This window comes from Rattus norvegicus, chromosome 5 (genome assembly GCF_036323735.1).
Source record: "Rattus norvegicus strain BN/NHsdMcwi chromosome 5, GRCr8, whole genome shotgun sequence".
NCBI classification, from domain to species: Eukaryota; Metazoa; Chordata; class Mammalia; order Rodentia; family Muridae; genus Rattus; species Rattus norvegicus.
The window spans coordinates 112,764,757-112,790,422 of NC_086023.1; the positions used below are offsets into that span (position 1 = coordinate 112,764,757).

The 25,666-nt window shown below is 34.5% G+C and overlaps 1 pseudogene; it reads right to left on the reverse strand.

Moving 5' to 3' along the window:
- Positions 1 to 3,519: 3,519 nt before the first annotated feature.
- Positions 3,520 to 3,618, reverse strand: LOC120103236 (U6 spliceosomal RNA; annotated as a pseudogene).
- Positions 3,619 to 25,666: the final 22,048 nt, after the last annotated feature.

A 25,666-nucleotide genomic window follows, 5' to 3' on the forward strand; every position in this document is an offset into this window, starting at 1 on the left:
TGTTTGTAATTATAAGAAACAGGTGATTTCATTTTCATATGATAATTCTATGTGTACATATGTAAGAGATTGGAAGAAATTTTTCTGCTATGATTTTTGTTTTCAGTCTGTTATTTCATATTACCCAAAGTCTGATTTTCATTAATTCTGATGTGCTTAGTTTTTCTGTTACTACCTAGGACATTGTATCTGATTGTGCTGATATCTGTATCTGTGTTAAAAACTGTAGGAATGGTGTTGTTGTTTCTCTTTTAAAATTTCATTTACTACTCCCATTTGTGATATTCTGACATAATCTTTAAGGTTTATCTTTTAGCATCATTGTCAAAGATCTTTAAAACTTCAAAATTTTGAGGTTGCATTAAATTTGTAGTTATATATGTATTTGATCTAGAAAAATTCTGTGTGTTTCTATTTCTATTAATCATAAAACATTCATTATATTTAAATAATTTTTAAAAATATTATATAGAAATATTAATGAAATATGTAATATTTTGAATTTATAAATTCCCTAGATCTCACTATATTTATTTGCACACAAAATTTAGTCTTTCTCAAAGTTTTCTTTTTCTCCTCTCTTTTAAAAATGAAAAAGATTCTCCTTTTTTTTATTTTTATCACATTCTCATATTATAAATCATCATCTTAGCCTCACCTCTCTCTCCTCTTCCCAGTATCCCCAATTCCCCTCTCCCCAAGAAGGTTACTTTTTTTTGTTAATATATATCAAGCCACATAGCTTGAAGGTGAGTATCAACTCTAGGAGTCACTGGTGGAATACTGGGATCACTTGTGTATATTACGATATCATCTGAAAGTCACGATCCTTTGACTTCTTATTTTCCAATTTCTATCCCCTTGATCTTCTCAAATTTTCTTATTTTTCTAGCAAGAACCTTTTCTCTTACTCCTGGGGTCAAGTCAAACTCATAGTTTTCAAACGCAATCACTAGATTTTCAATTTACAGAAAAAAAATAATTGTGATGATTATGCCTTTTATTTTTTATTTAATTCTTTAATACAAAAATTAAATATACATTACCCTGGTTTTTTTAATGATGATAGTATGTCCATATCATTTTATTAAAGATTATATCAATTGAGAGCAGATGATCTTTGAAGTATCTTGTTCATTGACCAAATTTTCCGTCATTTTAGTCTTTGAAATGAAAACACTTTTACACTTTGATTGATATTGTGAAGCCTTCTTTTAAGTTCACAGCTGATAATGTCTAAGTCCGAATTTTAAAGAGATTCACTCCATATTTATATTACTCTACCATTTTAATGTGGGAGAAATTACAAAACAGATCAGACATGAACACTATGGACTTAGGATCTTGCTCTGTTTTTGCATTTCTGTTTTTCATTTGTTTTAGGCTTTGTGCTTCGGAGTTGTTATTTTTTCTTTGTTGTTATGAATGGTCTTATCAGAACTTACTTGAAAGACAGTATTTAGATAATTTTAGCTATTGTTATATCCATCTTCTGCTTCAGGGACCAGAAATGAATGAGAGTACAAAAACATGTCAATTAAGATATATTGTCGCAGGACACTTTGTCATGGGATGTGATGGTATTTTTCCTATGTTAAGTGCCTGCATTTACTAGTTTATCTTAGTTACAGAACAAGTTCTGAGACTGAAAGTGAATGCATATTATACACAAATCTTTTTTGGTTCTTTCCTGTTTACAGTCATGCAATTTCATCCATAAAATAAAGTTAGCTATGTTTTCTACTTCTATATCTCTTCACAAGTCTCATGGAACTCAGTAGAGTACCATGTTTTTCCTAGGGAAGAAAGATAGCACAGACTGTTGCTTCATTTTATACATACATATATACATACATGCATGCATGCATACTTACACACACACACACACTCACACGTATAATTATAGATTAAAAAAATCCCTAATTTTATCTGATGTTAATTAGATCTCTGTGAATAGTGTAAAGTGTTTACCAAACTTGATATTATGAAGGTACATTGATATTAAATTAAATCTAATTTAACAGTGGCTAGAGTACTGTTTTAGTTGTTAAAAACACATGCTACTCTACTAGAGTATTGGGTTGAGATTTGTAATGGCACAGCCGTCCGTTACAGCAGATCCAGGGGATCTAATGGCATCTTCTGGCTTCCAGTCATACTAAGCATGTACTTGCTGCACACTGGACATTCAGCCAAAGCACCAATACCTATAAATTATAAAAAGAAAAAGAAAATTATGGTTTATCAATCTGTGTTTATATGTTATCTCCACATTTTACTCCTTAGAATTTACAGCCAAGCCAGGTCTTTATTTTTCACATATAATGTGATATTATTTTTTCTAAAGAAACTTTACAAGAAAAGATGAATTTTATGTATACCTTAGTTGGTATACAATTTTGACAAACACATGTGTGTATCTATATGTTTATGTATGTACACACACACACACACACACACATACACACACGTGTACACATTGATACAAGCTGCTTAGTCCGTATGTTGCTTCTTTGTATTTTTTCATGACTGACCATTTGTTGTTTAAAAAAGAGAAGTGAAGTGCTCTCCTGCTCTTGACGTTTTCTATTTCCCTGTAGCTATTTGCCAAGAACTGAGGGGTCTGGTGGACTTTCTCTCATCTACACCATATCATGTATAATTTTATTAGCCTTGTTCAGCCCATACTTAAGCAGTCATACTGGTGAGACTTTCTTTGTCGTCTATCATTCCTAGAAAACAGTTTCACTTAATACTGCCTAGTCTCCCAGCTCTTTCAGATTTTCTGCAATGCTCTCTGAGTCTGGGATATGGAGTTATGGGACTGAGCTTCATAATTATGCATTTTTATTGGATGCAGTATTTTGCACTGATTGTGTGCTATGGGAAAGAGAAGTTTCCTATTTAGGATTTAATACTAATTTCTATATTTAGTATTAAATCCTAAATAGGAAACTTCTCTTTAGTTTAATAAAGTAGTATTTGTGGGTTGTACTCCAAGATCAATGACTTCACTACCACCACAACTATCAGACAAGATTTCTCTTTTGTTTAATGAAACTTAACGAAGTTTCTGGTTATCTCAATAGTATGGGACAAAACCGTTAATGTGATTGTGCCATGAAGGTAATTGTTGTGGTTCAGAGGCATCACAGCTGGTAGGATTCTTGGTTTCATTCTGCCTTTGGAAGTCTTCATTGTACCTTAAAGAAAGTGGCTCTTTAGGGAGAAGTCTTCCAGGTCATTTCTAGCTCAGTGGCTTCTGAGCCAAGTGTTTGATTGGATTGTGTTTCCAGCAATGAGACTCACATTCCACCCCTGGGGGACAAGCAAAGGCAGTAGAAAGAGAGTGCAGTGTGATGGTGAATTCTTGTCCAATCCTGATTAACAATTCAAAAGCTCAATCCCCACAGTTCCTATTGAATTTCCTCGTTAGATGATCTAGACACTGAGAGGAAGTACTGTCAGCACAAACGAGGGATATTCACCAAACTATGTATGCATATTTATAGGTTGACTGAAAATACGAAATGCTTCATGAAGTCTCAGGTTATCATTTTATGGGATCAGGCTAATCTTCTCTGTATTATTTAAATTTTACAATTGCTGACAAAGCAGGCACAGATAATGAAGATATATTTTTTAATTTTTGTAATTATTTGGGTACTTCATGTGTGCATTCAATATATCTCAATCATATTTCTCACTCGATTCTCCAACTTCTAACCAGATTTTCCTCCACTCTTCAGCCTATTCTAGCTCTACCACCACCATTACCTAGCCATCCTGAGTTATTTTAAACCACTTTTTAAAGACAAAGAGGCAATTTGTTTAACTAAATGCTTATGGTTGTGAGGGCATAGCTGGAAAGTGATCTAATGTTTGTTGTTGTTGTTCTTTTTTGTTTTGTTTTGTTTTGAAAAATGGTGTCCTTATGAAGCCTAGGAGGCTTGGCACTCATTACATTTTGACTTAAAATTGACACCCTTCTATCTCATACTCCCAGTGTTTGGATCACAACCCTGCACTTTCAATCCCAGCATATCATTATTAATAGAGAAAAAGAAATGAACAACATATAGAAGAGACATTTTTCAGCAGAAATTTGCAAATCAGTTGCCTAGGAAAAGGTTAAACTTTTTCCTTTACATGAAAATATTTATTAAAAGGTTGTTTTGTTTAATGAACTATTCCTATCATATATTTTATAAATTTTCTGCTAATAGAAGTGCTAAGGGTATTAGGAAACTCATAGCAAAAGTCAGAAATAGTGAGATGATACTTTTCTTTAAGACCAATATTATTAATATAGACAATAAAAATGTCTTTACTTGGTAACCAAGTACCTATTGAATATCTCCAAATGACACTGACGTAATTTATATACATCAAGAATCAATATGCATTGTGTCTATTGTCAAATGTCTTACAGGGGACATGAAGTTTGAACATAACTATGTAGTTAATTTTCATTTAAAATAAATACTCTAGAAGAAGAAAGTAAAGGAGTTTAGCTCTCTTGCGTGACATCTGTAGAAAGACATTATTCTTCATAAAGCTCTGACATTGTGAACACATTAAATAGTTGCAAATACAACAGGGAGAGTTTCATTTTTTTTGTAACTGATAAGCTGAAAGACTCACTTAGGAAACATCAATACAGATAGAGTTTAATAACCAAAAATGATATAAAGATGAATCACAATATATTATTTAATTTTTCTTATACTTGTTTAAATTATCTTTTACTCTAAACTTACATTTAAATTTACATTGTCCTTATGCCATTTTTCCTTGGAGACGTTATAATACTGATGGAATTCAAAATACTATAGCAAATCTAAATACTGAACAATAGCACAGTATATTCTTTATTTCATTAAATGACATAGTGTAAGAAATATTCAAACTTGAACTTGAGGAATGATCTCAAAGCTTCTAATTATTAAATGCCATAATATTTTTGTATCAGAACTGCAAGGGAACCACTGTACCACAACCCTTACATAACAGCTACAACAGTTTTATTTCTGCTCATCATTTCTGGAATGGCAGAAATATCTTCTACTTATGAACGACTTTATTTATCAGATGCTTGGTGAAAGCCCCTGACACCATTACTGATGTTATGTTGTCCTTGCAGACAGGAGCCTAACATGGATGTCCTCTAAGAGACTATATCAGCAACTGACTGAGAAAGATGCAGATACTTACAGCCATATATTGGACATAGGTCAGGAAACCCTATGGAACAGTAAGGGAAGATTTGAAGGAACTTAAGGAGATGAGGACCCCGTAGGAAGATCAACAGTGTTAGTTGTAACAGAAAACCCTGGGAACTCCCAGGACTAAATCACCAACCAAAAGCATATACAGGATGGTCAAGCATATACAAGGCTTCTGGCACATATGTAGCAGAGGGCTGCCTTGTCTGACGTCAGTGGGAGCAGATGTGCCTAATCCTGTAGAGACTTGATTGGCCAGGGAAGCAGGATGACTGGAGGACACCCTCTTAGAAATAAAGGGGAGAGAGAAATCTGAGAGGGGGAATGAAGGGCAACATTTGGGAGGTGAATAAATTACTAATAATTAATAGTTCATAATAATAATTTTAAACATCTAAAAAACAAAGCCAACAGGGTGCTTTCTACATTAATCTATTTAGATATTTTTAAACAGAGAAACAGGAACATTTGGTCATCTGTCAAGAGTACTTCTCCAGTTTGCTTACTCTACTACTGTGAATAAATGTTATGGAGTGCATAACAGGACTACAGGCTATAGCAATAAAAAATTAAAAGAATTAAAATAATATGAAGAATGTGAAAGCAGAAAAGAAATAACAAAAATTTAGAGATCTAAGGGATTATTATTGTCATCATTGAAAATACATTTTGAGAATCAGTTCTCATCCTCAATTATAAAATTTAGAATCAATTTAAATTAAATGATTAAGCTAATGATGTTGGTGATTAAATAGTACACAGCATAAAAGGTGAATAAATGTGAGAATTAAATTTTGGAAAAGTGCATAAAACTATTAAGCAAAATATAAATGTCTATTTTTATATAACACAAGCCAATCTTATTTTTGGTGTGTCTGTCTATCTCTGTTTCTCTCTGTGTCTGTCTGTCTCTCCTTCTTACTGCCTCTTTGTCACTTTTTCATGCATACATTTTAAGCAATATTATGCAGATAAAGAATGTCTTGATTTATTTTAGGACAGCACCAAAGGTATAGGAGTAACATCCATTGAAACAGCATATCCTGATGTCTTAGTGAATTTTGAAATGTTTGAACATTTACAATGAGACTGTAACTCACATTGGCAGTTGACAGCTGGTTGGCAGTTTACTCTTGGCAAGTGCACCTGACCCGTCACTCTGTTTTCACAGCATCTTACCTGCCACACTGAGAGTGGCCTTCCATACTTTCACATAAAATGTCTATTTTAAAGTCTCCTCCATATGCAGATGTAAAGTCACTGAGTTCTGAAAGGCCACATAATCAGTCTGGGATGGTACCATGCCTCCATTCTAGGTAGAGTATCAAAATATCATGAATGCAACATTGAAAGGAAACATACCAGATCGGAATCTTTTTTTTAAGATTTGTCAAGCACTGAGTGGATACTGAAAATCAGATACTTGTTTAAAAATATGTGGTTTTCACCTTTTTTTAAAAAAAGTTATTCTTCTAACAATAAGTACAATAAAGAAAACACACAAAGGTAGAACCAATAAATTATGATATTTAGCCAGCTGTAATGTTATACTTTCTATATATTCTGGGAGCATCTAACATGATCATGGGTACTGAGAAACCAGAGAATCCCTCTATCCTTGAAATGCTATCAAAGCTACCTAGAAAGTCTATGGCTCCAAGTGGAACTTAGATTATGAAGGCTCACATAAGCAACAAAAGGCTGAGAGACAAAGGAAACTGTCAAACATCCCTGGGGTCAAACTAGAGAGAGGATCTGATCCCTTCACATCACAGCTCTTTATAGAGCAAGCCTGATGGCACCTTGAGTAGTTGGAGTGCATAACAGGACTACAGGCACACACAAAAAAGGAAAGCCTGCACATCAGAAAAGTTGAATCAGAAAGTGGCAAGAATAAAAAGAGGGTATTTCGTATCAAAATCAATATTCTAAGTGAATTAGGTGACTATCAGAACTGATAACTCCTGAAAACTATTTCTACACATTATAATAGGCCTGACTGTCATACAACTAGAAGATGTGGTAACAAATATGATTTTCATGTCATCAGCAGGTAGACGAATACTCTTTATTTGTAATAAAAACACTTCAGTGGTTATAAAGATTTTTAGTTGAAAATTCACCAAGGTAGTGGATAACCATTTTTCTTATATTTTTGATTTTTAAAGTAAAAATAAAACAAATTACTTGTTTCAGAAGATATTGTTTGCAGAATGAGTTTCAGTCTCTAAATCAAAATTTAAGTTCAAACTAGGTAACTATGTTTCATTTTGACAAGTCAGTAATATTCACGTTTTCATATGAAATAGCAACCTCATATCACTAATATTTCTATTTTAAAAATAAGTTTTTTATAAAAAAAAGTAAGGTACATTTAGCTATGTTTATATCAGAAATCATCGGGGTGCTGTGACGATTTGAATGTGATAGCGTTTGTATCCATTGGCAACTGAATGATTGGTCCCTGGTTGGTCTCAGTGTTTTGTAAAGCTTAGGTTTTATGGCCATGTTGAATGAAGTGTCATTGGAGTAAGTTTTGAGGTTTCCAAATCCTTCCTGCACCTGAACATTGCTCATTGTTTTCTGTTTGACTTTCAGAATGTGAGTAATTCCTGCTGCAGTTTATGGTGGGTGTAGCCATGTCCCCTGCAATGACAGTGATCTTATCCCTTTGGAACAGAGATTCCCAGACAAATCCTTCTTTCTATAAGTAGCTACGGTCATTGTGTTTTATCATAGCAATAGAAAAGTAATGATTATAAAAGTGATATTATTTCATTGTGGGAAAAAGACAAAGACTGCATAGTGTTTTATAAACTAAATTATTAGCTTAGTTCAGTATTAAAAATCAAACTCACAGTGACTCTATCAATAAATAATTCATCACAAACAAAAGTTATTTCATTAAAATTGAAACAGAGTATTATCAAAAGAACAATACCAAATAGTGTTTTCATTGTAAAGATTAAAAGCTAATCTAAGAGACGAGATAATTTAGTTTATTTCAACACACACACACACACACACACACACACACACACACAAATGAAATTCAAAACAAAGAGCTACTCTTGTTTGAAAATGAAAGCCTGCGTATAACTTCAAGCAGGCAATAAAATTTATACAGAATTCCAGCTAAGTCTTATTAATACTGGGAAAGTAGATTTAAAGAAAAAGGAACTCTAGAACAGACCACAATGTATCAGTTATTAAAAGATGAAGGGGAAAAGGGAGATTAAAGACTTTCAAAATATTTATCATTATCAAAACATAACCTATAGGCATCTGAAAACTATTCATCAAAGAGAAATTTTAACTTGCACAACACTCTCAACATCCAGAAAGACTTCTTTGTGAGCTCACATGAACCTCTGTTGTTTTGTACTTATTGTCTTCTTTCCAATAACCACTTTATAATGTCTTCAATGACATACGCGAAAATAGAAGTACAAACACTGGGAGTATATATTATACTGTAGTTACATTATAATATACAAATTTTGAAAATTTTACAAATATTGAATTCATAAATAATAGTGGGGAAAACATGGCATGTAATAATACACAAAAGAATAAGGCATAAGAGAGACAATAGTGAACAATTTAAAATAATGCTAGAAATATTAACAGAGATATTTAACTAAATTTATAAAATAATACTTAATAAATCACCTAGAAAACATCAGGGCATCAGAATTTAACCAAATGTTCAGCACATAGTACCTAAAGGAAACTAAATAAAGGTATTAAAATACAAAACACAACTGGCTTAGAAATATTTTAAAATATCACATACTCTTAGCTCTTATAGATTTACACATTAAAATTATTTGCGATTTCGTATTGCCACAGTCAAAATAGCTAAAATTAAAACCAAAACAATAGTTGATGATAAAGGTATAGTGGAAGGTAAACACTTACTCAAGGCTGATAAGAGGATAAATATGTAAGTTCTGTAGAAATTAGTGTGGACAATGTTCAAAAGGTTAAATACAAATCGACTGCATGATCCAGGTATTCCATTCTCCGTAATACAACCAAAGTCATCCAAATGTTACTATAGAAATGTATGCTGATCTGATGGCTCTGTTCAGAAGATCCAGGTAGTGAACACACGTGATCATCAGATCAGGGGAGGCTTTCAACTCATCTTTCAATTTTGTTTATGGGGCATTTTGGTTCCATCATTTCAGTTTGTTTTTCCTTCATTAATTCTCTCTCTCTCTCTCTCTCTCTCTCTCTCTCTCTCTCTCTCTCTCTATCTCTATCTCTATCTCTATCTCTATCTCTATCTCTATCTCTCTGCATTTTATGTCCTTGTTCTGTTTACTTCCTTATTTCATTCAGATCTTTGTTATTCTCTTGCAGTGGTGTCATGCCCTCTCTGCTTAGTTTAAAAATAGAATGGTTATAATTATTATTTTAAATGATATGTGAACATTCTCTCAAATTATCAGTTGGAATCAGTGCTATAGTATTGGCAATTTTTAAAGAAAATGTTTTATCTTAATTTTTCATGTTGACTTTATTTGTGCATATTTGCATTTACTTTGTTGACGTTCTTGTTTTTATTTAAGAAAAATCAGATAGCCTCCCCATGGCAGCATCATGTCATGGAAGTGTTCACCTGTCAGTTTCGAACTTAATACTGTTTGTCATTCTGGGCCAGAAGATGTGTTAATAGTTTCTTGGAGTTTTAAGTGCTATCTTGGATCAGTACAGCTTCTGTCCCATGTCTCAGATTTCACTAATATTGTGTATGGACTTTAACAAATACTGAAAAGAATACTGTAGAATCATTGTGATGTGTGGACATTATCATAAGGTGAGAAGCATATTGTAGATTCACTATGAGGAGTCGAACTTGCCATACACCTCTGCATAGGCTTTATAGCTTCAATTTTTCAGTGCAAGAAATATTTGCCAAACTTCAAACTTGGGCCAAATTTACATACAAGGCTATAGGAGAAGTTAACTCAGTTTATTTTATAAGATTACTAAACTTTAGAAGGAAACTTTGATGCATCATTTAATCATAAAAACAATTTTGGTGGTTTATATTTTAAAGCAATGTAGTTGCAATTCTGTTATTTTATTGGTTATCTAGTTGCTTGCAATATCTCATTATGACTTTAAGCCTCAATACTGCAAATAACACTTTCATGCAGAATTAACAGGGATGATCTATTTTTGTAGCATATGTTCAGTGTGGTGTAATTTTCCTCAAGGGTGAAATGTCAGTGGAGAAGAGCAACATTTTTCAAAAACAAAAGCTGAACTTTATTTTCACTGGGTAGACAAAAATGTTATAGGAACCACTGATTAATGGAGTCATTAGGGAGAGAGAAAAGAGACCATTTTCATCATGTGACCAATCTTGCACATTCTCCATCTTCTGGTTATTCCTAAACATTTTCAATTGAAGATTCAATATGTTTATGAATACTGTCCATAAAAGATTAACCTCTTACAGGTGCCAAAGTGCTTTGCAAACTAAGAGAAAGTTCTATGTTAAAATAACCAGGGAGGATGTTTAAGACTCAACAGAGATATTTGTAATGATTCAAATTAATCATTATCATCAATGTATGTGTGTAAACATGCAAACATATAATTAAACATATCATGTTTACATAACATCCTGTATATAATTATGAATGTACATACCTGTGTATTAATATACATAGTTTCATCTACAGAATTTCATCATAACACAACTCCTTTTCAAGTATCAGCCAGATTTCATAGCAATTTACTTTACATAACAAGAATTATTGCTTGATTCTTTGATATATGCATGTGAAAGAAGTATTCTATTTTTCATACATTGTGACCATGATTTCCCCTCCCTTAATTCTCTCAGATCTTTCCCACAGAGATTGTTTTTGTTTCTTTGTTTCCATTGTGGATTTTTTATTGGATATTTTATGTATTTACATGTCAAATGTTATACCCTTTCCTGGTTCCCCCATCTCACATCCCCCTCCCCTGCCTCTATAAGGATGCTCTTCCCAAACACCCACTCCCACTTAAACACTATGGCATTTTGCTACTCTAGGGCAGCAAGCCTTCACAGAACCAAGGGCTTCTCTGTCTCCTGATGCCAGACAATGACATCCTCTGCTACATATGCAGTGAAGCCATGGGTCCCTCCATGTGTACTCTTTAGTTGGTGGTTTAGAGCCTGGGAACTCTGGGGGGGGTCTGATTGGTTGATATTATTGCTCTTCCTATGGGGTTACAAACCCTTTCAGCTCCTTCAGTCTTTTCACTGACTCCACCACTGGGGTCCCCATGCTCAGTCCGAGGGTTAACTGCAAGCATCCTCATCCATAGTAAGACTCATCCTTAGTAAGACTCTGGCACAGCCAGAATGTCTCAGGAGACATTCATATCAGGCTCCTGTCAGGAAAGACATCTTGGAATCAGCAATAATGACTGGGCTTGAGGACTGCATGTGAAATGGATTCCCAGGTGGGAAAGCCTCTGGAAGGTCTTTCCTTCAGTTTCTGCTCCACATTTTGTCCTGGTATTTCCTCCCGTGAGTATTTTGATCCCCTTTCTAAGAAGTACTGAAGCACCCACATTTTGGTCTTGCTACTTCTTGAGCTTCATATGGTCTCTGAATTGTGTCTTGGGTATCCCGAACTTTTGGGCTAATATCCACTTATCATTGAGTGCATACCATGTGTGTTCTTTTGTGACTGGGTTACCTCACTCAGGATATTTTCTAGTTCCCTCCATTTGCCTAAGACTTTTATGAAGTCATTGTTTTTAATAGCAGAGTAGTACTCCACTGTGTAAATGTACCACGTTTTCTGTATCTGTTCCTGCATTGAAGGATACCTGGGTTGTTTCCAGCTACTGGCTATTATAAATAAGACTGCTAGGAACATAGTGGAGCATGTGGCCTTGTTATGTGTTGGAGCATCTTTTGTGTATATGCCCAGGAGTGGTATAGCAGGGTCCTCAGGTAGTATGGTACTGTGTCCAATTTTCTGAGGAACTGCCAGCTTACAATCACACTAACAATGGAAGAGTTTTTCTATTTCTCCGTACCCTTGCTAGCATCTGCTGCCACCTGAGTCTTTGCTCTTAATAGCTGAGTGGTACCCCATTGTGTAAATGTACCACAATTTCTGTATCCATTCGTTTCCCACAGAGATTATTAACTGAGGGGATAAAATCTACCTAAATTCTAGTCGCACGACCTCATAGGCTATGGTTTGTAATTTTTGAAAAAGGAAAAGCAGAAAATGTAAAGAATAAAAGAATGGAAAAGTCTTGAGCTTCATTATCTTTAAATTAACTTTGCTTTTGTCAAAGTTGAAGTGACTTTATTCAATTATAACTTTAGTCAAAGATAATAAATGTAATTTTTGATTTTCTATTTATTTTTTAGCATGAAGTGTTTTCTTTTATCAAAGAAAATGTTATTGTCCAAATAAATGCATTTTCTAAATTATCACAGATAAGAAATTCTAAAACCATTTGTTTAAGTTTGAGAATGTAGATATATTTTCATGAGCTTACAAATTTGAAAACAGTATGATGAGATATCAAAAGTTCGATTGGATAAGAAGAACAGTTACAAATAATTAAAATTTCAATGAGATGTTCAGGAAAGCATTATTCTCAAGAAAAAAATTTTTATTAATAAAATAGAAATTACTTTCTAAGTGAATAAATTTTACTAGCTTTTTGCATATCAATTATTATTTATTATACTTACAAAATAATGGTTTTGTAAATTTAATTAGAAATATTAATCATCATTAATTTTTCCTCATAAATAAAATGCAAATGTTTCATGACCAGCTTAGGAATAGTATTTTTTCAAAAGTTGCCTGTGCAAAGCATCAAGGAGCAGCAGAGATAACCTTAAATAGCCTGGAAAATCTGACCAGGGCAGGTGTTTGAAGATAGCTCTGGCTGGCTGGTTCAACTCACCTGTTCTGGCCAAATTGGTTTCCATGCTGATTGATTCAATTCAGCTTCTCTGGGCTTGAACCTAAATTGCTCTGCCTGCACTCATACTAACTTGGGCAATATTTTCTAATCTTCTTGCTCCTTCTCATTCTCTGGTTCCTCTTGTCTTCACCTGTGACTAGCTTGCAATCTGTGCGCCCACCACCACCACTACCACCACTACCCATCTTTGACTAGCCTGTTCTCTCTCCCTGCCTATCCATCCTGTGGCACTCTTGTGAGAGTTATGTGTATTCTCTCTCTAACTCATTCTGTAAAATATTTCTCTGCTTCATCACTTTGTCCGTCAATTAGACATCACTTTCTCTTTTTTAAACTTATTTATTTATTTACTTTACTCACTACACATCCCAGTCAAAGCCTCCCTCCTTCCTCTCCTCCTACCCTTACAAATCCCTCTCTAACCTCACCTCTCCTTCTCATTCCCTTAGGTATCACCCCATCCTGGGGCATTTACTCCCAGAGGATTAGTTATACCTGTTTCCACTGAGGCCCAACCAGGAATTCCAGGTAGGGAGAAGTTAATCCAATGGCAGGCAACACGGTGAAACCCAGCCCCCATTCCACTGGTTAGGGGACCTACATGAAGAACACATTTCACACTTGCCCAATGTATAGGGGTCTAGGTCCATCTCGTGCATGTTCCCTGATAGATGACCCAGGCTAGATGAGTTCCCATTGTCCCAGATTAGTTGAGTCTGTAGGTCTTCTTGTGTGTCTTTTACACTTCTTGTTTGCTGATTCTCTCCCCCATTGTTCCAAAGGACTCCCTGAGCCCTGCTTGATATTTGGCTGTGGCTTTCAGCATCTGCCTCCATCAGCTTCTGAATGAAGCCTCTCAGGACACAGTTATGCTAGATTCCTGTCTACAAGCATAGCAGAATATCATCAATAGTGTCATGCTGGCGCTCTCACATGGGATTAGTCTCAAGTTGGGGTACCCATTTTTGGGTTGTTTCCTCAGCCTCTGTTTCATCTTTACCCTGCACAACTTGTAGCCAAAACAAATTTGGGGTTGAATGTTTTGTGGATAGACGATGTCTCCTCTCTCCTCTTGAAGCCCTGCCTGACTACAGGAGGTGGCCACTTCAGTCTCTATAACCCTCTCTGTAAGAATTTCAGTTAGAGTCCTTTCCATAGACTACCCTTAATGTCTTCCACCCTCCCGCCACTCACTAGAGATGGCTCTGAGGATTTCCATTCATACTAAAACCCTCTAGCCAGCCCTCTTATTACACCTGATTGCCATTCCTGCTCTCTCCTCCTTACCTTGTTTTTTTTAACCCAGTTCCCTCTTTCCATCCTCCTCCAGTTACAATTTCCCTTTCTGAATGTGAATCCTCCACCCCCTGAATCCTCTCTTGGGACCTCCTTATTACCCAGTTTCTCTGTGTCTGTGGATGTGCATGATTATCCTTCAATTTATGGCTAATGTCCCCTCATAAGTGACTACATACTATATGTGTCTTTCTAGCTCTGGGTCACTTCACTCAGGATGATATTAAAATTTCCAAGCATGGCTACTTACTTCTACAAACCAAGTTTACCTCAACTGTTTGGGATTAAGGTATGTACTAAAGGTGTGTCTGTATTCCAACCACAGGGATTAAAACCATGTCATTCTAGCCATATCAGAGAGACCTAGAAGTCCTTTGAATGTGATTTCTTGCCACAGCAGCCATGATGCTGTATTAAAATTCTTCTACAGGGATGAATCAAGCAGCACATTTTGTTCTGTAGTTTTATGGAGCCAGAGATTTGATAGAATGAAGCCACAAACATCCAGAGGACAATGTTTATCTTTGTATAGATTGTAAAGGAAGTCGTGGTATGATAGGCAGATAATTCCTAAACATAAATAATCTGTAAATTTACTATCTCCTATTTTGATAACAAAATCCAATCACCTTCAAGACTTTACAAAAGACACCGTGTGTGTACTTGCATGTGTATGTGTATGAGCGCGCATGCGTGCGCGCGCGCATGTGTGTGTGTGCGCACACATTTGTGTGTGTGTGTGTATGTGTGTACAGAGCTAGTGCAATGGCCTGAAACATTACATTATAAAATATACACTTTGTATTGTCAAAGACTGAAGTATCTAAGAATGATGGGCGCACTTGTAAAGAACATATATTGAATGAGATTCCACTGGTAAAATATGAAATTATTTGATTAATTAAAACTATTTTGAAAACTTTATTTAGTTTCCATTACAATTTAAATATATGAACCCATAATACTGTGGACATTTGAAATATTAGAGAATACCAGAAAGTCTTTTCATTTAAAGGGTTATTTTCCAATCAAATTGAGAGATTGACAATGTAAGAGGATCACAATTTGAAACTCACAATACTAATAATTCTTGTAAGCAAAATAATTACTGACATTAAAATATTAGATAATAAAGTATGCATTACTAGTACATGAGGAATAAAATTAAAAAACAATTAGGCAGATTACTCTTTAATCCAGTGGCCAATAGTGTTATCAGTAACTAGACAAATGGATATAATAATAATCCAGATGTGAAATGATAACATTAAAAGTATGAAGACATATTTTTCAAACCCAAGCTAAGGCATACCCTACAAAATACTTTCTTTGCATTCTTAATTCATTATCCACACAATCAATAAAAAGAAAGATAAAATAATATTTTCTAAACTGAAAATCATCACAAATGGTCACATGAAATTCTGAGCCAATAACATTTCTTGTTACTTCATTATGTTACTAAGACTGGGAACGTAGGGATAGGACAGTTACACAGAAAAGTACAGTGCATTCCCCTCTTCCAGAAGAACTGCATTTGCATCCCAGCACATCCATGGTTATACCATCATCTGTAACTCCAGTTTTCGAGGACCTTAGACATTCTGGCCTCAGTGGGCACTTTTTGCAAGGGGTAAACTGACATACATGTAGGCACAAAACCAAAACACATACAGTAAAACTGAAATATAAATTTAAAAAATACATACACACTGAGTGATCACCTCGTGTGTGTCAGAAATATGATTAGGTAATCACCACTAAAACAATATTAAGTAATTTTAATACTTTCAAATAATACCAAAACATGGGATAATAACATCATAGAAAGTTTAAAGACCTGTCTTATGATTTTATTGTGATTATACGAGAATGGGTTTTTTCGAGAATATAAATCTTTAAAAATACTTGGTGGCTGGGGAAAGCTTCTTTAGCTGTCTCTTGTCTTCAAAACAATAAAAATACAAACCAAAGTGCATATACACCCACATCCATACAATATACCAAGACAGAGAAACAGAAAATTTCACTGTAAATAAAGAAAAAGGTTTTACTCCTTATATCATGATAAAAATGAATTTCAGAATTATTTTTGTACTATTTTTATGTCTCAAATTAATTTAAAAATTAGAAAACGTATGTTACTACATCCTGAACTTCCCTTTCTTAATGCTTTCATCAAAATGATTTCTACTTTTTTTCCCACGCAGGCATGAACAGCTGCAACCACACTACTTCCAACAGTTAGATCAGATCACCACCACCTGTGCTGACTTACCTCCATCGTCTTTCTATTGCAGTTCAAGATAGGTCCTTTTCTCTTCTCCCCAAATTCATTGTTTCAGATTTATCGAGTAGCAGAGCATGCCTTCTGCCATTCAAGCCATCTAATGGAAAACCTGGATAAACACAAAATCCTTCATATAAACTTGGTAATTTTTATGCAAACAGAACAGCTATAAGAGAGAAGACAGAACCAACAATCATACACTTTGATACATGGTAACAAAGTCTATAATCTTGCAAGTCCCAAATTATTACTACCATCCATTCCTATTGCCGTCCCTGGCAGCATACAAGTAAATCAGCTGTTCTGCTCCACTTTGATCTGATCATTAGAACTTCTCAGGAATTGCCTTTCCCTATCTTTTAACAAGGTAATCTCCATCTTGCCCCCTTATCTCATGTATGGATCAAGTTTGGATTCAAATGTCATGCTTCATTGATAGCCAACAAATCCAAAATTTTCAAATTTCCATTCTGACCATTTAACTTATCTACTCTGTCTCTCTTATTTTTGACATGTATTAAAATGGAGGAGAATGTGCCTCCTAATGATATATTAGATCTATGTTATTCATTCAACCATAGAATATAAGAAGACAGGTAAGAAGTTTGATTATTAGATAGATTTGAAATATTCCCTAGAAAATTAAAATTAGGACTTTTTCATAAATGAATCAAAGAATGACTTTAAAAACAAGAGCTCACCTTTAGACTTGGAGACAACTAAGGACAATGGTAATTGACTTTGTAATTGCAGACTTTTGCAAATCTGTAGCAAGAATTGGAGGATTTGAACGTGGAACTGACTTGGAAGCTTCTACTTTGAGACTTTCACTCACAACTATAGAGAATCCAATTTGACCTGAACTGATAAGAGAGATAACATGTAGACAGATGATATATAGATAGATACATAAATACATAGATAGATGGCACATCTATAGATTAAATTAATATAGGTAGATAAATATATTGATATGTAAATTGATACGTATATTGATGTAAATTAATAACAATAATAACTAAAGAAAGATTATAAATTTGAGATATAGTAAGAACATAGAAAAAGTTGGAGGGAGAAGTAAAATTAAAATTACATATATTCTGATATATGCATAGATTGGGGCCCTGTCCTTGTCAGAGAGGCCTCCTATATCAGGAACATATGCAGAGATGGACGACCAGATATTACTCAGAGAGAATTTTTAGACAGGAGGTCTCCAATAGGTCCATCTTCCTGCAGAAGAGGGAAAAGAAAGATCGCAGAAGTCATATGGTGATGGAGAAAATCAGAATACAGCCCACTGAATCAACTAAGCAGGGTTCATATAGGTCTTCAAATACTGAATCAAGAAGCAAGCATGGGGTCTGCATGGGTCTGCAACAGTTTCCCTCCTTATATGTTATGGCTGTTAGCTCAATGGTTTTGTGGGATTTCTAACAGTAGGATCAGATGTGTCTCTAACTCTTTGTCTTCCCTTGAGACTCTTCTTCTTACATTTTCTTGTTTAGTCTTGATAGAAGGGCTGTGCCTTGTATCATTGTATCTTGTTCTGTTTGCCTGTCATCTCTTGGAGGCCAGCTCTTTTCTGAAGAGAAAATGAAGGAGTGAGTCTCAGGAAAAGTGGAAGTGGAAGGGTTGCCTAGGAGAAATGGATGGAGGTGAATCTGGTTAAGATATATTGATTTGAGAGAATAATCTTTTTAATATATTAAAATTATATAATATATAAAATTTTAAGTACATATAGGAAATTAATTATTTTATTGAAGGTATCATTTCAAAACACAGTTTTCAGGAAATATAAAATAATGTAACCCCTTGAGGTTTACTCAAACAACCTTGGTTGTGATCCTCCTCTAGCCTTTCTTTGTACTGATCTTCCCACTTCCCAGTTGAAGAATTCTCTCTCCCTTTATGTTGTTCCCTGCTCCAGATGACCAATAACTTGATAATCCCTTCCTACACACTTCACACACACACACACACACACACACACACACACACACACACACACACAAACAAACAAAGAAAATCTATTTATATTTTCCTGGTTTATGTGCTTACTCCATGCTGCATACTCATATCTGAGGATTAGGAAGTAGGAACCACAGATAACAAATAACAAGTATGGTTTGTCTTTCCTGGCTCTGATTTAATTCTTTCAATATAGTCTTTTCTAGGTCCAACAATTTATCTGAAAACTTAATGATTTTACTTTTCTTTACAGATGAAGAATATTCCATTGTGTATATATTATCTTTTTTTCATTTATTGTTTATTTCATGTATGTGAGTACACTGTAGCTGTCTTCAGACACACAAGAAAAGGGCATCAGATCCCATTACGGATGGTTGTGAGCCACCATGTGGTTGCTGGGATTTGAACTCAGGACCTCTGGAAGAACAGTCAGTGCTCTTAACCACTGAGCCATCTCTCCAGCCCTATTATATATATAATCAATTCAGCTCTTTAAGGATATTTAGGTATTTCCATATTGTCTATGGTGAATAGATGAATAAATATCATTGATCAAGTACCTGTGGAGTAGGACATGGGCTCCTATGGGCATATGCCAAGCAATGTGTGTGTCTCTGTGTCTCTGTGTCTGTGTGTCTGTGTCTGTCTGTCTGTTGTGGTATTTTCCTCCTCATTTCTGATTTTGTTAATTTGATTCTCCCTTTCCATAGTACCCTACCCCCCCTCTCTGTGTATGTGTGTGTGCTTGTGTCTACTTCTATTTTCCCCTTCTCTACAGATATACAGACAGATATAGAGATATAGATAGAGACAGATACAGAGATAGATATGGATATAGAGACAGAGAAGATAGATTAGATACAGATATATAAATGATACAAATATAAATAAATATATATGAATATAGAGATGTATCTATCATAGATTATTTATAAATAATCTATGATAGATACATCATAATCTTGGAATATATATATATATATATATATATGAGACAGAATTGGTTGATGTGAGCTGAATATGACCTTCAAGTCAAGTTTACAGAAGCTGCCAAAGAATGGAAGAAATTAAACATTCCTACCCTGCTGTGATTCCTATGAGCTTAGAAAACTATATCATCATGGTAAGCTATACATTAAAGGCACAGACACTAAATGTTAGTGAGAAAAAATTGGATTTAAGACTCACTCAAGAAGAGTGAAATTGTGTCTCTTATTAAAAATTGACTCACTTCGCTAATCCCATAGTAAAAAAGAAACCTTAATAAATAATAGGATTCTGCCATTTTGCTACATCTGAGCATACTTCCTTGTCTTCTGAGTCTTACCCACATTTCTGCATGCTAAATATTATCTTTATAACTGCATAAAAATTAGGGACACTGCTCATCACAGAAGCCTCTTTTAACAGCAGATAGTGAACACCACACACAGACATACACATACACACACACACACACACACACACACACACACACACAATCACATTTGGACACATTGAAGATATCAACAGATCATGGAGACCCGACCCCAATGCATAAATCTTAGTCATTGTTACTCCTTCTATAGAAAGTGCACACCACAGAAATGTGGGTGAGACCCAAGAAGACAAGGAAGTATACTCTGAAGCCATAGTCACCTGGAAATAGCTGCATAAACAAGAACAGAAAGAAATGGCAATTTCAATAAATGTGTTAATGTAAAATTGGGAACCCTAGACAAAGAACTGTAGGCAACATATGACTGCTGAGAAAAAGAGAATTAGCTTCTCCTAGAAAGAGACTTCTTACTGGTTGTCTACTGCTTTATTGTTGGCCTTGAAGCCAACTATACATCACCATCAACACCACCAAATTATATAAATACACACACACACACACACACACACGTGTGTGTGTGTGTTTCTGTCTGTGTATATTTGTATGAATATCTGTGGGGGGTGTCTTGTGGATATCTTTGTAGATGTGTCTGGGTGTGTGTGTAGAGAGAGGTACACTTACTGTGTATGTATAGATTCTACATTTGATTATTGTGATTTATTTTATAATTACTCATGAAAATTTATTCATTATGGTTCCCCTTAAATATATACATTTTGAATTATTTTGTCCTAATTAATATACAGCTGATATGCAAAATTTAGGAATTAGAAGTTTACTTGTATGATCATTGCTCTAATACAAGTTTGAAACTTGACAATTGAGTTAATAAAAATTCCAGTACCATAATGCCATCTTACATGATTGCAAGTTCTTTTTACACTAAATCTCCAAGTTAGAAATTCCCTTTCATGGCTATTAAAATTTAATAAAATAATGGACTTCAAGGTCCCAATGTTATTATGCTGCAATTAATTACATAGTCAACCATCAGTTATTGAGATGGCACATTAGTGTTGTATTTTGTTTTATTGACCATCATGTTTTTCATGCAATTTCTATGTGCATGTGTATTTATAATGATGGAATATGTTCCATTTCATACCATACAATTTACTTAATAGCATATCATCAATGTGTTTAATCTAGCAACAAAATATGAATCAATTTTACTTTTAATGAATTGCCTATATTTTTAATGAAGTAAAGGTATGTAACTTACTGAATATAAGCCTAGTAATGGGCAATTGCTTAATGTATTTAAACATGCAAATCATATGCAGTATAGTAGAGCGGCCAGTTCTAAATTCACATTTTATATACATTTTAAAAGCATTTTTGGAAAGATATCAAAACTTAACTATATTCATTTTTTATTGACCCACAATTCCATTTCTGGGAAGCACTCCTAAAGAAATTATCAGAAATGAGGACAAAGATTTATGTGCAGATGTCATACCATGCCTTTATTTATGGTACCAAACATTTGGAAGCCATCCAAATGTCCGGCAGTGGCTGATTATATCATAAAACATCCATTAAAATAGAGAGCTGGCATCCATAATGAAATTTACTCTGGCTGAACTTTAAAAATACAGGGAAGGTTTATAAAGCAATGTGAAAAGCAAAGTCGGACAAGATTTATATTTACAAAATCATTAACAACATATAAAATACCTGTACATGTAGAAAAACATTAACAGTGAGAATCACCGAGAACTAAAATTTCCCGTTTTCTTCCATTCTTAATGTCTTCTACATGAAGCACCAATCAGGTTAACAACAAAACAGTAAGATAGCTTCAAAAGTGAAATTTGTGTTAAATATCAAAGGAGAACATATATGAGGAAGATCACATAACTTGCCCACCCTCATTGTCATTCCATGCTAATGACATAATTCCTCTGTTGAGGAAGAGGACATCATTTTCCCCAAGGCAGTATAAGGCCATATACTTCTAATTTCAGCTGCTCTCTACTCTTTGGAAAGTTTCCAAAATGCATTGTTGTAAAAGGAAAATAGAGTCTTATGAAGCTACAGGCTAACGAACAGAAGCAGCAGGTTCATCCACAATCCAATTACTTGGAAAGTAAATGTACCATATCTAGCTCGTGATATTTTTAATATTTAATCCCATGAAATAAAAGCTTGGACATTAAAGCTCCATAGCAAACCCTAGAAGCATGAAAATAGCATACAAAAGTAACAGATTTCAATGTTTCCCCCCAAAGCAAAACCCTGTAAAATGCCCCTTCCCCAAACTTTAGATATGCTGTTAGAACAGAATAAATTAAAGTAGATTTCATTGTCATTTTTCCTTCTGTCAAAAATAATTAAAACTATATTAAGGTTGTTTCAGTTTCTGCTCTGTCTTCTGGGATTCTGCAATGCATGGTGGCCTATTTTAAATGAGTGTTAGTTAAGGTCACTACTGTTCTGAGTTTCTACTCTTAATAAGTCTCTAATAAAATCATAGTAGCAAAATATTCTGTAGGGTTAGGCTTGACATTATTAATTCCTGCTTTTCCTAATCCTTCATAGATGAATAAACTAACCAGATTACTGCCTTACTCTCAATAATAATTTCAACAAATTCTATCCTAAGAATCGTGCAGAGCAAACTCAGTGGTAGGAATTGGAGCTATCATACCTGTACTCGGTCTACTGTGTGTCTTCACCTGATGAGAGTAAGGTGAAGTGGTTTGGGCATTCAATCACAGTAACTGGTTTGTAACAATGACATACTCATTACTCCTTAAAGCTAGATATGGCTCAAATTCTGGTTGGACTGTATTTTCACTGGAACTTGCTTGATATTCTCAACACACGTTATTCCCCAAATCTTCACAGCATACCAGTTATGGCCCCTAATTCAGGACTGAAATGCTATCAACAGTCAAGTATCAAGCCTAATAGTTACCATTCAGTTGAGTTTTCCTACAAAGACCCATGAAACTTCACTGTTGTATCTTGTTCAATGTACTGGGCTTCTGCCTCTATTACATGTGAATAATACTACTCTTTAGTTCAAATAGCTTGAATTTTTAACTATTTCCCATAAGATCATGCAGCCTGGTGGAGCTGACTTTTCTCAGGAACCCATTTCCCAAATGATAAAGGCTGAAAAAATAACAACTGGCCGACTAATAGGTTTGATGATTATACAGTTTGTTTTTCAGTTATAGATTTTTCATTTGCATGTTAAACTATGATAGACAATTTGATTTCATAATTGGCAATAGCACAAGGTAAACTAATGTACAACTAATGTACAACTAATGCCAACTACCTGTCCTTAGCAACTGCATCTTTTGTGCGCACTCAAACTCCTTTTGCAATAACTGATTCTCTTCTTCTGTGGGTTTTCTTAGCACGTAGAACTGTCTTTTTATATCTGTGGCAAGATAGAAAGTATGGATAGTCAACACCCAAAGGGGCGAGGAGGCAGTTAGCACTCCCATCCCCCACATGGCATTGCCTCCTCCCTCTTTGGGTGAAGAAACACAGAGTGGTGTGATCTTTACAGTTGTTTATACTTCCTGTTGTGTAATCACTAATGAAACCAGGTAATGTCAGCACTGAAAACTTTCTCCAATTATGTTTTTTATTTCTTCAATCTCATGTACATGTCTGCTAGAAAAAATAGAACTCCAGAAAGCATGTAGATTCCATCAACTACTCTTTGATACATTGCAGACTTTCTGTTTGAGGCATGGAAGAGTGAGAAAAAAGATAGTTTGGCTTCAGTTCCAGAATATTTGAAGTAGCATTGTGGATCAAAAGAAAAAAAATGACATGATGAAGCTTTTCTTGATTGCAGGACAGAATTTTTTGACTAAATATAAAGACTGAAATTCTCCCATGTCTGTGATAGACATAAGTCAAAATACAATTCTGTGACAAACATGTTTTCCTAAACCTTCCACACCCCTGTCAATAAAACTGTATTTCCACCTCCAGATCACTGGACCATACCCCCTCCCATTTGCTGCCCTGTTCTTCTGCTGGTCTACTGTAGCTTTCCTATCAAGTTTTCCTCAGATCCAGTTTCTCCTGTTAAGGAATGACTGGAACCCCTTGCTTTCATCTGTCCTATTCTGCTCTTTCCATCATCGTCTTTCATCATTCTCCTGTTCCCATCCCTTCCAACAAGTATATTGGCCGTGTCAGAAAACTCTAGTACCTTTCACCTAGAAAACCATAACTGACATTCTCCCCTAAAGTCTCCTTTCTGCTTTTCATTTCATCCTGTGAAAATATATTTTCCTGACTTTACCATTTTATCACATAAGAATAGATTCAGATATTGTGTCTATCTAAGAAAGGGGCCTCAGTAATTGTATGGAATGAATAAATAAAGAATACTCACTGTGAATATGAGAGCTGATCATACCATATTTTTTAAAAGTCAGAACTATTAGAGTGACATTTAGCTCTTTCAGGGTATATTCCCTAAATATCATTTAATGCAAAATGTCACCAAACAATAGCTATAATACACAGTAATTAATAGGAAAAGAGTCACAGTATTTCTATTTTTAACATTAGATTTTATAGTTTGTAATCTATAGATTCCTTGCTTGGAAATAAAAACCAGGTGAAATATTACATAACATTTAAAGCAAAGAAAGAGTTAAGACAATATGGATGGTAAAAAAAATTAATTCATGAAATTCAGTAAAGGGATAATTTCTTTTTCAACAAAACATATAAGGAGGCTCCAGTCCATAGATCCAGGGATGCACACTTGCATGGGTGAAATGTTTGTATATTTTGAAGCTAGGAAAAAAATCACAGTATAAATTGTCTACAAAATAACTTATTCAGCTACTGAATAAACAGAAATGATATGAAGATCAAAATATTTTGATATATTTTAATGAAGGTGAACACACACAAACACACACACACACACACACACACACACACACACACATGTTATCTAAGCACTAGATGGACCAGGATTAGTAGAAAGGACCAGGACAGTAGAAAGCCCTCAGTAAATCATGTCATTCTAATCCTTACTAAATTCAATAGAATTGTGATTAAATGTATATTAACATGAGAGTTTACTCAGTGCCACTGCATGTTAAAGCTTATATGCTCCTTTGAGCTCTTACACAGGAATTGGTAATTTGATTCAGAATCACATATATGCAAATGATATAATTAGACAGTTGAAGGAGGTGTCTATTTATGAATAAGGTTTTATTGGTAAATAGTCATTATTACTTACATATTATCTTTTACTGCTTTTGCAGAGTAGTAGCAAGTTGAGCAGGTACAGTAAATAAAAGTGACTTAAAAGTTCCTTGTAGTTTCTAAAAAGCCCTATTATTACTATATCCCCTTACAGAATATGTATTAAGACAGAGTAAAATTCAGGCAATTACACAATTCAGAGTAACAAATACACAATAGAATTAATAATGACTTTATTTAGCTATTGAAAAATTCAAACGATTGTATGATGACAATACTCAAAACTAATTCATTTCCCTGTGACAAAATTTCTCAGATCATCTGTAG